Source organism: Bidens hawaiensis, unplaced genomic scaffold, assembly GCF_021521415.1.
Source record: "Bidens hawaiensis isolate Kalapana, Puna unplaced genomic scaffold, B.hawaiensis_p1.1 tig00042193_1, whole genome shotgun sequence".
Lineage (NCBI taxonomy): Eukaryota > Viridiplantae > Streptophyta > Magnoliopsida > Asterales > Asteraceae > Bidens > Bidens hawaiensis.
This window is the reverse complement of record NW_027497452.1, coordinates 116,129-131,689: the sequence shown is the minus strand read 5'-3', so window position 1 is coordinate 131,689 and position 15,561 is coordinate 116,129. Positions and strand designations below refer to the sequence as shown.

The window sequence follows — 15,561 nt, the reverse complement described above, 5'->3', positions numbered from 1 at the left end:
GATATCTTCGGATTGAACTTTGAGTTGGTGATAACCGAAACGAAGATCGATTTTATAAAAGAAGCTAGCACCTTGAAGTTGGTCAAAAAGATCATCAATTCGAGGGAGTGGATATCGATTTTTGATTGTGACCTTGTTCAAGACGATAATTAATACACATATGCATGGATCCGTCCTTCTTTTTGACGAATAGAATTGGCGCTCCCCAAGGTGATGAACTTGGTCGTATGAAACCTTTCTCTAGAAGTTCGTCAAGTTGTTTCTTTAACTCCTTCATTTCAGTTGGTGCAAGACGATACGGAGCCTTGGTGATCGGAGCAGTACCAGGAATAAGACTAATTCTAAACTCTACTTCACGATCGGGAGGGATTCCAGGAAGTTCGTCGGGAAAGACATCAGCAAAATTGGAAACAACAGGAACGTATTTGATTTCTTTGGGTTTAGATTCTTCGGTGACATAGGCCATGAACGCTAAGCATCCTTGATTTAAACATTTGTTTTTGTTAGCCTTTATCATAGAGATTAGGCTAACTTGGCCAGCGTTTTTATCCCTGATGTGTTGTAAAACACACCTATTTTCCGTACCTTTTCTATCATATTTTAATTGCTTATGATGATTTTGCTCGTTTTACTATGATCTTACAAAGTTTATTATGTTTCGTAGGTTGCGGGTTTTAAAGAGGAAAAGAACCGAGTTTTCGCAAGACTTGAAGGGCCTTTTTGATCAAATCTTGAAGAACCAAGTTGAAATCCGACCCAAGCCCACTAGGAGAAAGCCTTACTTGCAATATATATATTATAACTTAAAGAAAATTAAAAACCCTACATATAATAAGAAGTTGGGACGACAGCTTGTGGAGATTGATCGTCTCTTTTGTAAAACAAAAGAGTGAAAACAAAGACTTTTGATTCAAGGTGTGTTGACCAAGAGGGAGCAGTTCCAAAGAAGTGGGAATTGTCTCACAATAGCAAGCAAGTAAACAAAATAAAAAAAAAGAAAATCTCCTTGGTGATTGATTTCTGATCGACAGCCACAATAAAAAAGAATTAAGAAAGAATAATAGATATTTCTTTCTTGACAATAACACGCAAGGCAAATGCAGCGGTAAGAGGTTTGGAGCACCAATTGGTTCGTCTATTATTAGGTTTTACTTGTTAAAAAATTATTTACTTCATTCAAAAAATTGTTAGACATGTGTTTTGCTACTAAAATTGTTTTGGTTTTCTTTTACTATTATGAATAGCTAAACTATTTGCACCACCTAGGTTTAGATGAATACTTATTTTGTTTGACGGTTTATTTGGTTTTAATTAATTACATGACATATTACTATTGAAAAACTTTATTTAATTTAATCTTTGATGTGTTAAAATATTGTTTTTATATAATTATTGCTTATTGATTCCGCGTATTACTTTGATTGATTGATTGTGTGTCATTCGGTTAGGGTTCTACGTTTAGGTCTTAGACTTGGTGTTTTTGATCTGTTTGTGGTTAGCGCGACCATAGGAATCTTGAGGGAGATTAATTATTAAAATTCAATAGTTTCACCTTCCTTGCGACCGAGAGGTAATAGGGAGTCGGTTTGTCTCGCGTTTTTATTCGGTTAGGTTAGAATTGCGCGAGAGCGAGTTTTGGTCTTATCCGGTTTAGTTTTGCGTGCAAATATGTGTCTTAGATTGGGTTAGATATTGTTACCCCTTTATCCCTATAATTGCTAGTACCAATTTTTCGCGGGTTTTGTGTCGTTGAGCCTGAGAGGAGATACGTCACTAGGGTACCTTAGTAATCTTTTTCCTGGTGCATTTATTCAATCCTCTTAGATTTGTGAAGGTTAGTTGGTGAGACCGAGAGGTATTCTAGCGAAATCTAATAAGTCTTGGTTAATTTTTTAAGATCCTGGTGTCGTGTGATTAGTTAATTCTGTTAGACGTTGAACCGTCAATAGGATTCGTGCCTAGGTAGTCGTTTCCCCACATTTGTTAAAACCTCGTTTAGTGCCGTTAAGTTTTCTTGTTAGTTACATTAAGTTAAGTTAAGTAAGTTAGTTAAATTATTTAAAATAAAAATTAAAATAAAATCAATTAAATATTAAGGTAGGATTTGGATTAGGGTTTATAATCAGAGCCGTTCTCACGTGTCTTCGAGTTCGATATCCAGACTTTCCTCATCTTTGCTATACGCGACCGGTACACTTGCCGTTTTTCTGAACTAGGATAGATTGTTTGTTTTTTAAAGCTTAGTTGCGATTCGTGTTTTATTTATATATATATTTTCGCACATCAAGATTTTGGCGCCGTTTCCGGGGACACGGTCTGAGGCGATTAGAAAATGACCCGAGTTTGGGGACTTACCAGTTTTCGTTTTACTTGCTTATTTGCTTTTATTTGTTTTTAGCCTAATTTTAGCTTTGTTAATTTTAGTTTTTCTTTATAGTCGTATGCGTCATACCCGCTCACAAGGACCGCCGAAGCTTGAAACGTCTGACGACACCGAGAAAGTCCAGCCCGAGAGAAAGTGTTTTGTTTCTCCGACAGCATCTAATTCTTCTTCTACTTCTCTTTCTTCTGCATCTTCTAGGGATAGGAACATGTGTGATCGACCGCCTAGGAGAGTAGTAGCTGGCTATGGTAGGCCAAAACGAATCCTCATTCAAGCATTACCTTACCGAACGGTGCCGCCGCTGGCAACTGGTCCATTCCTGGCCACGTCATGCAACTCATCAAAACCGCTCTCCAATTCGTAGGGCTAGAGAGCGAAGACCCTTCAAACCACATCGACATGTTCGTTCAAATCTGCGAAACTTTCAATATCGGCAACATGAACGATGAAGCCATCTATCTCCATCTTTCCCCTTCTAACTTACCGGCAAAGCCTACAAATGGCTGAAGTCACTACCTGCTGGATCCATCCCCACTTGGGGGGCCTTCAAGAGAAATTATGACCAAATTCTTTCCACCATCTAAATCCGCTCGACTCCGTAAGGAGATTTGTTCCTTCCGCATGAGGTCCGACGAGTCATTCGGGGAAGTTTGGGAAAGATTCAAGGACCTCCTTCTTAGTTGTCCTCATCATGGTTTAGATAAGTGGATGCTCATCGAGAAATTCTACAATGGAGCCACTCATCACGTGAGAGAGATGTTGAACCAAACTGCTAACGGGAACCTTCTTAAGAACAAAGATCCCGATGAGTGTGTTGTCCTTTTTGATGATCTTGCAGCGAGCTACGAGGGTCACAGAGGTAGAAATTCTTCCACGTCATCGAGAGGAGTACTTCAAGTCGATTCGAGCACTAGCATGCAGGCGCAGATTGATGTTTTAAACAAACTCGTTAGAGATCTTCCCGTTAAGAGCGTCGCGGAGTGTGAGGTTTGCCGAGGGGGTCATGACACCATTGACTGTCCTGTTAACCCGGGTAGCAATCAGGAGGAGGTTGACTTCGTCAACAACCCCTAGAGATATCAAAACCCCGCCTTCGGCGGGAACACTGGCTGGAGAAATCAGAATAACTATCGAGAGGGACAAGCCAGTGGCTACCAAGCCCAATACCAAAACCACCGTCGAGAGAATCTATTCGGGCAGGGGAGTTCGGGTCAGGAGAGTTCGGAACAAGCAGAGAGAGGAGAAGAAAGCCTCAGTAGAGGAGATGATGGCTGAGCTGCTAAAGCGAGATGAGAGGAACCGAGTGACAAATGAGGTGAAATTTACGGAACACGATGCTATGTTAAAGAACCAAGCCACGTCTCTAGCTAATCTCGAGCGTCACGTCGGAGAGATTGCCAGACAGTTATCCGAGAGAGCACCGGGTTCACTACCGAGTAATACTGAGAAAAATCCGAGAGGTTTCGCCAAAACGGTGACTACTAGGAGCGGTGCTAGAAGAGAAAGAGATGCGGGGCCTTCGAGAGTTATCACACCTGCGGTTGATGAAGAAGAGCAAGTGGACGAGGAGATCCAGATGGATCCTCCTCCGGCTGAGGCACACCAGCAGACTATTCTAGCGAGTACAAAGCCAGCAGATATACCTTCATCATCAAACCCACCTTTGAGAGTCTACAAACCCAAATTACCTTATCCTGGGAGACTCCGATCGGATAGAGACGAGGAGCAAAACTCCAAGTTCCTTGAACTTATCAAACAGATTCACCTAAACATTCCTTTCCTTGAGGCGCTTACTCAGATGCCCAAATATGCCAAATTCCTCAAGTTCGTTCTTTCCAATAAGGAGAAGCTAGCTGAGGTCCCTTCTATTCCATTGAGTGTTGGGTGCTCTGCAGTGTTGCAGAGCAAGTTTCTAGAAAAGATGGCCGATCCTGGGAGTTTCACGATTCCCTGCATCTTAGGTGACGATACGGTTCGACATGCATTGGCCGACCTTGGGCCTAGCATCAATCTTATGCCATATTTTGTTTTCAGTAAGTTGGGTCTTGACAAACCGAGGCCAACCCGAATGAGTATCCAACTTGCTGATCGTTCCATGAAATACTCGCGAGGGGTGGTCGAGAACATGCTCGATCGAATCGACAAGTTCATCTTCCTGGTGGACTTTGTCATTCTGGATATGAATGAAGATGATAGTGTCCCGCTCATTTTAGCCCACCATTCCTTGCCCCCGCACAGGCGTTGTTTGACGTCCATGAGGGAAAACTGATTATGAGAGTTGGGGATGATAACATCACCTTTGACGTAAGACAGTCGCTCAAGCACCCCAAGTCGGCTGACGACTCCTTGTATTTCGTTGACACCATCGTATCGCATGTGCGGGAGTTTTTCACTGACATCTGTGGAGGACCTACCTTGGACCCACAAATTCCTGATAGGGAGATTTCAGAGGTCGAGATGGTTGCCATGACCGCTCTACCAATGATGAATGACACCGTGTCACCACCCTAGATTCAGAGTCATCTGTTGAGATCGTTCGAGACGATCCGAGGGACCGACCCTCTGTTGAGAGCTTCCTCCTTCCTTAGAACTTAAGGATCTACCCGGACATTTGGAGTATGCATTTCTGGACGAGGAGAGGAAGTTACCCGTCATCATCTCGTTTTCCTTGACGGAGGTCGAGAAATTGAAGTTGTTGAAGGTGCTGAAAACGCATAAGGAGGCGATAGTATGGAAGATTATCGTCATCAAAGGGATTAATCCCTCATTCTGCACTCATAAGATCCTCATGGAGGATAATTTCAAATCCATCGTTCAGCCTCAACGGAGGCTTAATCCGAAAATGCTAGAGGTCGTTAAGAAAGAAATCATTAAACTCCTTGATGCGGGAATCATTTTTCCCATCTCTGATAGCGCTTGAGTGACTCCGGTCCAAGTGGTTCCAAAGAAGGGTGGCATGACTGTCGTCACCAATGAACGGAACGAGCTTATTCTCACCAGGACCGTGACCAGTTGGAGAGTCTGCATCGATTACCGCAGACTGAACGATGCCACTAGGAAAGATCACTTTCCTCTACCCTTCATTGATCATATGCTTGAGAGTTTGGCGGGCCAGCAGTACTACTACTTTCTGGATGGTTTCTCCGGGTATTTCCAAATCCTGATCTCTCCCTATGATAAAGAGAAAACCACATTCACCTGCCCCTACGGCACGTTTGCCTATAAACGCATGCCCTTTGGACTTTGTAATGCTCCAGCTACTTTCCAACGATGTATGGTGGCGATCTTTCACGACATGTTCGAGGATTCCATGGAGGTTTTCATGGACGATTTTTCTGTCTTCGGGAATTCTTTCAATCATTGTCTCTCCAACCTTAATAGGATGATGGCTCGTTGTGTCGACACCAACCTAGTCCTCAACTAGGAGAAGTGTCACTTCATGGTACGCGAGGGCATTGATCTAGGACATAGGATCTCGAGTGCAGGGATCGAGGTCGATCGAGCTAAAATTGAAACCATTTCTAATCATCACCCGCCCACGTCTGTAAGATCCATCCATAGCTTCTTAGGTCATGCTGGTTTATATCGCCGAATCATTAAAGATTTCTCAATGATCGTGAGACCGATGACCAAGCTACTAGAGAAAGACACTCCATTTGTCTTCTCTGAAGAGTGTATCGAGGCGTTTGATCTTCTAAAGGACAAACTCGTTAACGCCCTGATCATGATTGCTCCTGACTGGTCTTTGCCATTCGAATTGATGTGCGACGCGAGCGACTATGCCGTAGGAGCGGTGCTTGGACAGCGGAAGGAGAAGCATTTCCATCCAATATACTATGCGAGCCGGACCTTGAACAATGATCAGGAAAATTACACTACCACAGAGAAAGAGTTATTAGCTGTGGTGTTTGCATTTGATAAGTTTAGATCGTATCTTGTCCTTTCCAAAACAGTCGTCTACACGGATCATGCTGCCATTCGTTATCTTTTCAGCAAGCAGGATACTAAACCACGTCTCATCCGATGGATTCTGATGCTTCAGGAGTTTGACATTGAAATCCGTGATAAAAAGGGGGCCGAGAATGTAGCGGCCGATCACTTGTCACGTCTTGAGAGAGCCGAGATTGTAGATGCTGGGGTCATCATCAATGACCATTTCCCAATAGAGAATCTCATGTTTTTCAAAGCCCAGGATGAAGGCTACCCGTGGTTTGCTGATATCGCGAACTTCCTTGTCGAAGGTTCCCTCCCTAGGAGGATGTCTCACCAGCAAAAGAAGAAATTATTTGCTGACGTAAAGTTCTATATCAGGGACGACCCATTTCTTTTTCACATTGGTGCCGATCAGCTTGTGAGGAGATGCGTAGATGTTGCAGAAGGGTGGCGAATTTTGAGCCACTGTCATGAAGGACCGACGTGAGGTCACCATGGTTCTGTTCTTACTGCTAAGAAGGTCTTAGATTCAGGATTCTATTGGCCTTCAATTTTCAAAGATGCTCATGCGTTCGTTAAAAGCTGTGACCAATGTCAGCGTGTCGGTAACATCTCATCCCGAAATAAGATGCCCCAAAATGCTATTCATGTTTGCGAGGTTTTTGACATTTGGGGCATTGATTTTATGGGACCGTTCCCGTATTCTAGAGGAAACAAGTACATACTCGTGGCAGTTGATTACGTCTCCAAATGGGTCGAGGCCAAAGCCTTACCCACTAACGATGCCCGAGTTGTAGTGAGATTTCTGAAAAATCTTTTCTCTCGTTTTGGCGTACCGAAAGCCTTGATCAGCGATCGAGGTACTCACTTCTGCAACGCGCAGATGGAGAAGGTGATGCAGCGTAAAATGAGAATCCGAAGGCTAAACACGCTGATTCTTGGAATACCCGTGAAAATCCTTCCCAAACCCCCAAATTCGACCCAAAAGTCAAGAACTTGAAAAGTCAAAAGTTTTTTTATTAATTCTGATCAATGATCAGTCACATTACATTCATAACATATTAATAGAGAAGCCAAAATAGGTTTGGGCCGAAATAAACAACTAAAGGCCCAACAACGGTCCAAAACAAAACACAAAAAGTAGACGAAAAACATAAAATTTGCCCAAAAGTGTATCTAGAGGCCTTATTTTGGAAAAATGAACGGGAGAACCTGCCTATGGCTGGTTACCACAATGTGGCTCACGTTCCAACGGTCGTTTTGATTGGTAGAACGCCAGAAACGGAGGCCCGTAGCCCAAGTTAAGCCCATTTTCGTGAAGTCCCTTTTGAAGCACGATCTTGGGCCTCCAGAAACATAATGGCCCGGTCTTCTATACTTGGGCCCACATCAGAAGGCGTCGCAATGCTATAGGGTCACCCATCGGCTTGCGACTGCCTATCACCCACAGACCAGTGTACAGGTGGAGGTGAGTAACCGGGGCATTAAACACATTCTTGAGAAGACGGTTGGGCTAAACCGAAAGGATTGGTCCAACAAATTAGATGATGCTTTGTGGGCTTTTCGTACAGAGTATAAAACTCCAACCTGTTCCACACCGTTTCGGATGATTTATGGGAAATCCTGCCATCTACCTGTTGAGTTAGAGCATCGTGCTTCATGGGCACTTCAAAAAGTTAACCTCGATCTTTCATCCGCGGGCGAGAACCGTTTCCATCATATACATGAGTTAGAGGAACTTCGCGATCATGCATATGCACACTCGTACAATTATAAGGTGAAGACTAAAGATCTGCATTATATAAAGTTGAGAGGTGATAAACAGTTCAAGTGTGGGGATCGGTTTTGCTATATAATTCCCGATTACGGTTATTTCCGGGAAAGTTGAATTCCCAATGGTCAGGCCCTTTCACCATTACTGAGGTATTCCCGTGTGGCACAATTGAGATTGAAGACGAAAGCAGGAAGTTTAAGGTTAACGGTCAGAGGTTGCAGCACTACATAGGCGAGCCGGTAGCAGATCAGACAGTCGAGGTGTTCTACCTTGACCTGTTCACCGAGGCATAGACGCGTTGGATGCATCACTCGGGAGACCGCCCGAGTTGTAGAGTGTGTATTATGATTTTCTTTATTATGTGTTTTATTTAATTTTAGTTATTTAAAAAAATCATAAAAATCAAAAAAACAAAAACACAAAAATATGTTTATTTCTTATGTTTTTGGTTTATGTTTTGTACGCCGCTACATGCGAGCGAGTTTGAGTTATTGCAGGTATTATTATGCGCATGGTAGTTCTGATGGCGTTTTGGAACTGGTTCTCCCGGGGTTGTGACCGCGAATGAAATGCTATACGGTCGCTCGGTTGATACACAATTGATGAAGATTCTGCATATAAACCAGGGTAGTAACCCGTTCTCTGTTTTAATTTTGATTACTTTAAATTTTTATTTTTAATTATATTTTATTTCTTTTCCTTTTTCTCATCAAGGACGATTTGGTTCTAAGTGTGGGGATGGGAATTTATTTTACTTAGTTGTAGGAAAAAAAATTTATGAAAAATAAAAAAAAAATAAAAAACTGTTCTGTTCTTTCGCTGAAAAATATGTTGGTTACTCAAGTTCGAGGGACATATACGTGTATATGTTTGGTCCCGTTTTCTACCTGTAGATGTACATGATAGCCATTCACCCGAAAACTGAAAGTGGCTGGGGCGACTGAACTTGAAAAAAATGTTTAAAACAAAAATAGAACAAAAGTTTTAGAGAAAAATGTCCATTGAAAATGGTTTTTCTTCTACGTTAAGCAGGAAATGATATTATTACCAATGTGCTAACGAAATTTCGGAACTTTTGAAATATATAATATAATAATAAAAAAAAGGGATGGATTGCATATCTGATTTGGGATGTGTCGGTAGGCCCAACTAGCTTTGATAGTCCTCTTTAGCATGTTTTTTATATATATAATAATTTAAAAATGGTGAAACCGAATTTCGATGCTTAGGGAGGATTACCATAATCTGAAAATTTTGAGATGGTAAGAATTAAATGCACTCAAACCAGCACACACCACATGTCCATCTTTTTACGAGCTTAGAAATAGTTATATATTTTAGGGTGATATAAAATATTGAAAAAAAAGAAAGAAAAAAAGAAAAAAGAGAAAAAAAAAGAGTATGTTTTGAAAGTTTGTTATGTATTGTATTATCCAAAGTTGTTCAAGAAAAACAAAATGCTTGTGAAGAAAGTTATGTATTGTAAAATGCCAAAGAAGCATTGTTTAAAGTTAGAAAAAGAGGCCAAAGATGCACATACTAGACGAGACTTAGAGTTTACGTGTTATCTTGGGGATGGTGACTCTGAGGATACACTATTGGGGCTCGAAGATTCTTAGTCAATAAATATCAAATTAGAAATTTATAGGAAATTTCACCGAGTGCATCTAATTAGTACCATCAACGAGTCCTTGGCTTATGGTGATTTGTCGAACCAGTTTTCTTCGACTCTAGTCTTCTATCTCTCTTTGTCTAAGATGGGGTAGGTGTAGCCTTAATTTTTGGACTTAAAAACGCTTAATGCAATTTGAGGCTTGATAGGTTAGTGGTTGGGTTTAAGTGGACAACAATATCGGCAATCGCGGTCAATATGTTGAGCTGTTTCTTGTGCTTTAATAATGATAAATAATCTGGGTGTTTGTTGTTTTTCACTAGGTTATGATCCTGTGTAGATTTCTTTTTCAGGGACGAAAAAGTCGTAAGTGTGGGGATGTTTGATGTGTTGTAAAACACACATATTTTCCGCACCTTTTCTATCATATTTTAATTGCTTATGATGATTTTGACTCGTTTTATTATGATCTTACAAAGTTTATTATCTTTCGTAGGTTGCGGGTTTTAAAGAGGAAAAAAACCGAGTTTTCGCAAGACTTAAAGGGCCTTTTTGATCAAATCTTGAAAAACCAAGTTGAACCCGATCCAAGCCCACTAGGAGAAAGCCATACTTGCATTATATATATTATAACTTAAAGAAAATTAAAAACCCTACATATAATAAGAAGTTGGGATGGCAGCTTGTGGAGATTGATCGTGTCTCTTTTGTAAAACAAAAGAGTGAAAACAAAGACTTTTGATTCAAGATGTGTTGGCCAAGAGGGAGCAGTTCCAAAGAAGTGGGAATTGTCACACAATAGCAAGCAAGTAAACAAAATAACAAAAAAGAAAATCTCTTTGGTGATTGATTTCTGATCGACAGCCACAATAAAAAAGAATTAAGAAAGAATAATAGATATTTCTTTCTTGACAATAACACGCAAGGCAAAGGCAGCGGTAAGAGGTTTGGAGCACTAACTGGTTCGTCTATTATTCGGTTTTACTTGTTAAAACATTATTTACTTCATTCAAAAAATTGTTAGACATGTGTTTTGCTACTAAAATTGTTTCGTTTTCTTTTACTATTATGAATAGCTAAACTATTTGCACTACCTATGTTTAGATGAATATTGACTTTGTTTGACGGTTTATTTGGTTTTAATTAATTACATGACATATTACTATTGAAAAACTTTATTTAATTTAATCTTTGATGTGTTAAAATATTGTTTTTATATAATTATTGCTTATTGATTCCGCGTATTACTTTGATTGATTGATTGTGTGTCATTCGGTTAGGGTTCTACGTTTAGGTCTTAGACTTGGTGTTTTTGATCTGTTTGTGGTTAGCGCGACCATAGGAATCTTGAGGGAGATTAATTATTAAAATTCAATAGTTTTACCTTCCTTGCGACCGAGAGGTAATAGGGAGTCGGTTTGTCTCGCGTCTTTATTCGGTTAGGTTAGAATTGCGCGAGAGCGAGTTTTGGTCTTATCCGGTTTAGTTTTGCGTGCAAATATGTGTCTTAGATTGGGTTAGATATTGTTACCCCCTTTATCCCTATAATTGCTAGTACCAATTTTTCGCGGGTTTTGTGTCGTTGAGTCTGAGAGGAGATACGTCATTAGGGTACCTTAGTAATCATTTTCCTGGTGCATTTATTCAATCCTCTTAGATTTGTGAGGGTTAGTTGGTGAGACCGAGAGGTATTCTAGCGAAATTTAATAAGTCTTGGTTAATTATTTTAAGATCCTGGTGTCGTGTGATTAGTTAATTCTGTTAGACGTTGAACCGTCAATAGGATTCGTGCCTAGGTAGTCGTTTCCCCACATTTGTTAAAACCTCGTTTAGTGCCGTTAAGTTTTCTTGTTAGTTTCGTTAAGTTAAGTTAAGTAAGTTAGTTAAATTATTTAAAATAAAAATTAAAATAAAATCAATTAAATATTAAGGTAGGACTTGGATTAGGGTTTATAATCAGAGCCGTTCTCACGTGTCTTCGAGTTCGATATCCGGACTTTCCTCATCTTTGCTATACGCGACCGGTACACTTGCCGTTTGTGTGAACTAAGATAGATTGTTTGCTTTTAAAAGCTTAGTTGCGATTAGTGTTTTATTTATATATATATATATTCGCACATCAATCCCCTTCAATTCGAATAGTTCGTTTATCAGGGGCCTGGAGTTCAACGATCTTGCTATTGCAAAGGATACGAACATGGTTGTCGGATAGCCAATCCATACCCAATACAACATCAAAACCCGCAAGAGTCATGGGTAAAAATTGAATAGGCAAAACGTAACCGGCTAATAAGATTTTTCCGTTTTCTAGGGCTTTGGAGATTTTAACAATTTCGCCACTAGCGGTCTCAACGCTTAGAGTTTTATTAAGTTTGATTAAAGGGTTGTTTAATAGACTACAAAATTTATAATATATAAAACTTAAGTTGGCTCCTGAATCAAACAAGACTCTAGCATAAGCATTGTTAACAAGGAACGTACCGGTAATGGTTTCCGGCATGTCGGCTGCTTTTTTTGTATCTAGGACGAAGACTCTTGCATTGCCCTTCTTGGGCTCATTCTTTTGACCGCTACCTCCCGCACCACCAACCGCGGGCTTGTTCTTGGATAATTCAAAGCTTAGATGTCCCATTTCTTTGCAGTTGTAGCAGATCATCTTCTTCTTCCAACAATCGGCCATTGCGTGGCCAGGTCTATGACATGATTCACAAAATCGTGGAATAAAATTACATTTACCCCTATGATACTTCTTTCAAACTTTGCATTGTGGAATGCTGGGGTTGAAGCCAGACCTTCGTTGGTCAATTCCCTTACCCTTGAAACGGGTGTCTCCTTTTCTCGAGTCGTGTGTTGTTACAATCTTCCTTACTGCGGATCATTCCGCCCATCAAGTACCCATCCAACTCCATCGGAGTCAGCGGTTTGTGGCAAGTGTGACCTAACCATGCCACGAATCTCTCGTGGTAGTCCCCAAATATAACGTGTAACTTTGCTAGATTCGGGGGTAACCAGCTGGGGAAACAAACAACTGTATTCGTGGAATTTCGTGTTATACTCACGAAGATTCGTTCCAAAAACCTTGTGAGTCAAAAACTTCGTTTGAATTTGGTCCGTCTCGTGCATCGGACAAAATTTCGCCATCAACAACTCCTTAAACTCGTTCCAAGTCATGTTGTACATCACCTCCCTTCCTTTACTCAAAATCAGTGTGTTCCACCATTCTAGCGCTTCTCCCTTGAACATAAAGGCAGAATATTGAATCTTTTCTTCATTGGAACACTTTCTCGTTATCACAATTTTTTCCATCTCCTCAAGCCACCTCACGGTTGTGATGGCTCCTTTATCACCATGGAACTCCTTCGGTCCATAGTATTTGAAATCTTTGAACGAATACCCACTAATCTTGAGTTTCTTGAACTCTTGCCTAACCCCACCATCAGCGTTAGTCTCGTGTACACTTTCCTCGACGTGAGACGGTTTTGGACGGGATTTCACGGATTTTCGATATGGATTAACGGAATGAGAATGTTTCGAGTTTTTCGATTGAGACCTAGCCATAGACTCTTCTCTAACCGCATCCTTAATCATCTTTTGTATTTGGCTCATATATTTATCAAGGATTTGTTCATCTTTTTTCGAGTCTTTCCCCTTTCCCTTTCTTATCTCATATTCTTTTCGTGCATTCTCGTTGTTATTACTTTGTTCAGACATATTTCAAAATTTCTTTTATATCTGAAATTTTAACAACGTTTCCTTTTATTAAGCATAAAATTTTATTATACATTCATATATATATCACAAAGGATATATATTTATTTCACAATACACACACGTATATATATATCGTTCCCACGATATATATATATTGATCATCCTATCTTTATTTCAAGAACTTTTCAACGTTTACACACTTATATAACACATAACATACAAGACTATATTACACATACGACTTCTTCTTCGCATTCCTCATTAACAGTGCCTCAATCTTTTAAAAACTTTTTCACAACCTTCGTCAGCTTGTTGCACTTGTGAAGAAGCTTTTCTCCCATCTTATTCTTTTTCTTTCCTCCATCAGCCATCTTCTTTCTCCAATCGTCTGTCTCATGCAGATCGCAATTCAAATGTTCTTCATACGACTGTGGGACCTTTTTGGGGTATCCATATTGCGGAGGTGGGTCACGATAACTCAATATCACCATTTCGTAGTGATTCCTCGGTTTTGGATACGGAACGTCGGTCATGTCGGATGAAAGGTAGAAGAAAGCTTTAGCAGCTTGATTTTGTTCTCGGATCTCATCAAATTGCTCTGCTTTTGTTGGAATCACGCCTTGGAACGGTGGGAAACTTGATGAAGCTTGGTTCTTGAGAGCTTCGAGATATTGGAAATATGGATCCCTAGAACCGTAGTTCGGGTTTCGGGAAGTGAGTGATCCATCCATTGATGTTGATATCTCATTGGGATTAACGGGATGCTCTTTTTCCGGTTCAGACTCTTCCTCATGATCCTCCTCTTCTTCAAGTTCCTCTTCTTCTACAGGTTCTTCCTCTTCCATATGCTGGGTGGTCTCGTTGATCATCGAGGGCATTTTGAAAGTTTCATAGGGCATCATCACCCTTATTCTTGGTTTGCGGGATGATCCTTCACCATTAGTGTGTTGAGAATTGACTTCGTTAACAGTGGAGTTTCCGGTATGCTACCTTCGTTGATCCGAGTGGCACTACATCCAGTCGGAGGATGGGGATCTTGGTTCTTATTTTATTGGTCGATTTGAGAGGAAGGCATAGGAAGGATGAGGGTTTGGTGGTATGTATCCAGTCGGGTAATATTGTTGTACTTCTGATGGTTGGTATGTGGGAATCTCTGACGGGTGGTACATTGGTACTTTAGAGGGATGGTACATGGGTATTGTTGGTGGATGGTGACTATAGTGCCTTGGCGGTTTGACTCTTTGTTTTGGTGGACTATCAAGTAAGTTAATTGGACAATTCTAAGTTCCAGGGAAGTATTGGCTTGGGTCGTTCAATGTATTGGTCTCGGTTGAAGAAAGCCTCATAATAATCTTCACTCATGACGTCTTTTGGGAATTTGTAGTACTTTCTTGCTCTTCTTGCTTCATGATCATAATACTCCATTAATTTCTCATAAGTCATCTTTGATGGGTGGTTTAGAGTGTAGAGAGGGAAAGAAAGGGTTACCAGCCAATTTTATCCCTATTCAAATAAACAAGTAAAATATTTTCCTATGCTTGGATCGAAGCATGGGTATTGTTTTATGATACCCAATTCGCTAAGATCGATGGCTATGATACCAACCTGTCACACCCCCATCTTAGGCCTAGGAGTGCGACCCAATAACTGGTAACATAATTGTATATAAATCAGAGTTACGTTCAATTAGCGGAAGTCTTATAAAATATAAGGATCAAAGTTTTAAAATATTTACAATACAAAAGATGGAACGAAAAGTTCCATTTACGTTTACTTGTTTTTAGTTTACAAAACCACCATTTAGTTATATTTGAGTTTAACAAAAAATATCGGAGCCATCGGATTCTTGAGCCCTTCGTCTTCACAATCCTTTTTCTTGATTACTGCAAAATGTTATAAAATACGTCAGCAACGAATGCTGGTGAATATGCTGACGCAAAAATATTTTCTTTACTTAGTCACCCCTCGAGACCACCTAAGTATCGACCCATCTTGGCTTAGGAATAATTAAGTTAAAACAATATCATTATAAACTCGAGTCTCTACACTAGGTCACCTCAGCAAAACACCGCAGAGTTTCGACATAACTTAGGTACCATAAATATACACATGATCAATGTCACTCGGACATAACTTAGGTCCGGCCCA

The 15,561-nt window shown here is 40.4% G+C and overlaps 1 non-coding gene across 1 annotated transcript; it reads right to left on the bottom strand.

Annotated features, from left to right (window-relative positions):
* Positions 1 to 2,974: 2,974 nt before the first annotated feature.
* On the bottom strand, positions 2,975 to 3,081 carry LOC143593399 (small nucleolar RNA R71). Its single transcript, XR_013146095.1, has one exon. It is a non-coding gene; the product is annotated as a small nucleolar RNA R71 (small nucleolar RNA).
* Positions 3,082 to 15,561: the final 12,480 nt, after the last annotated feature.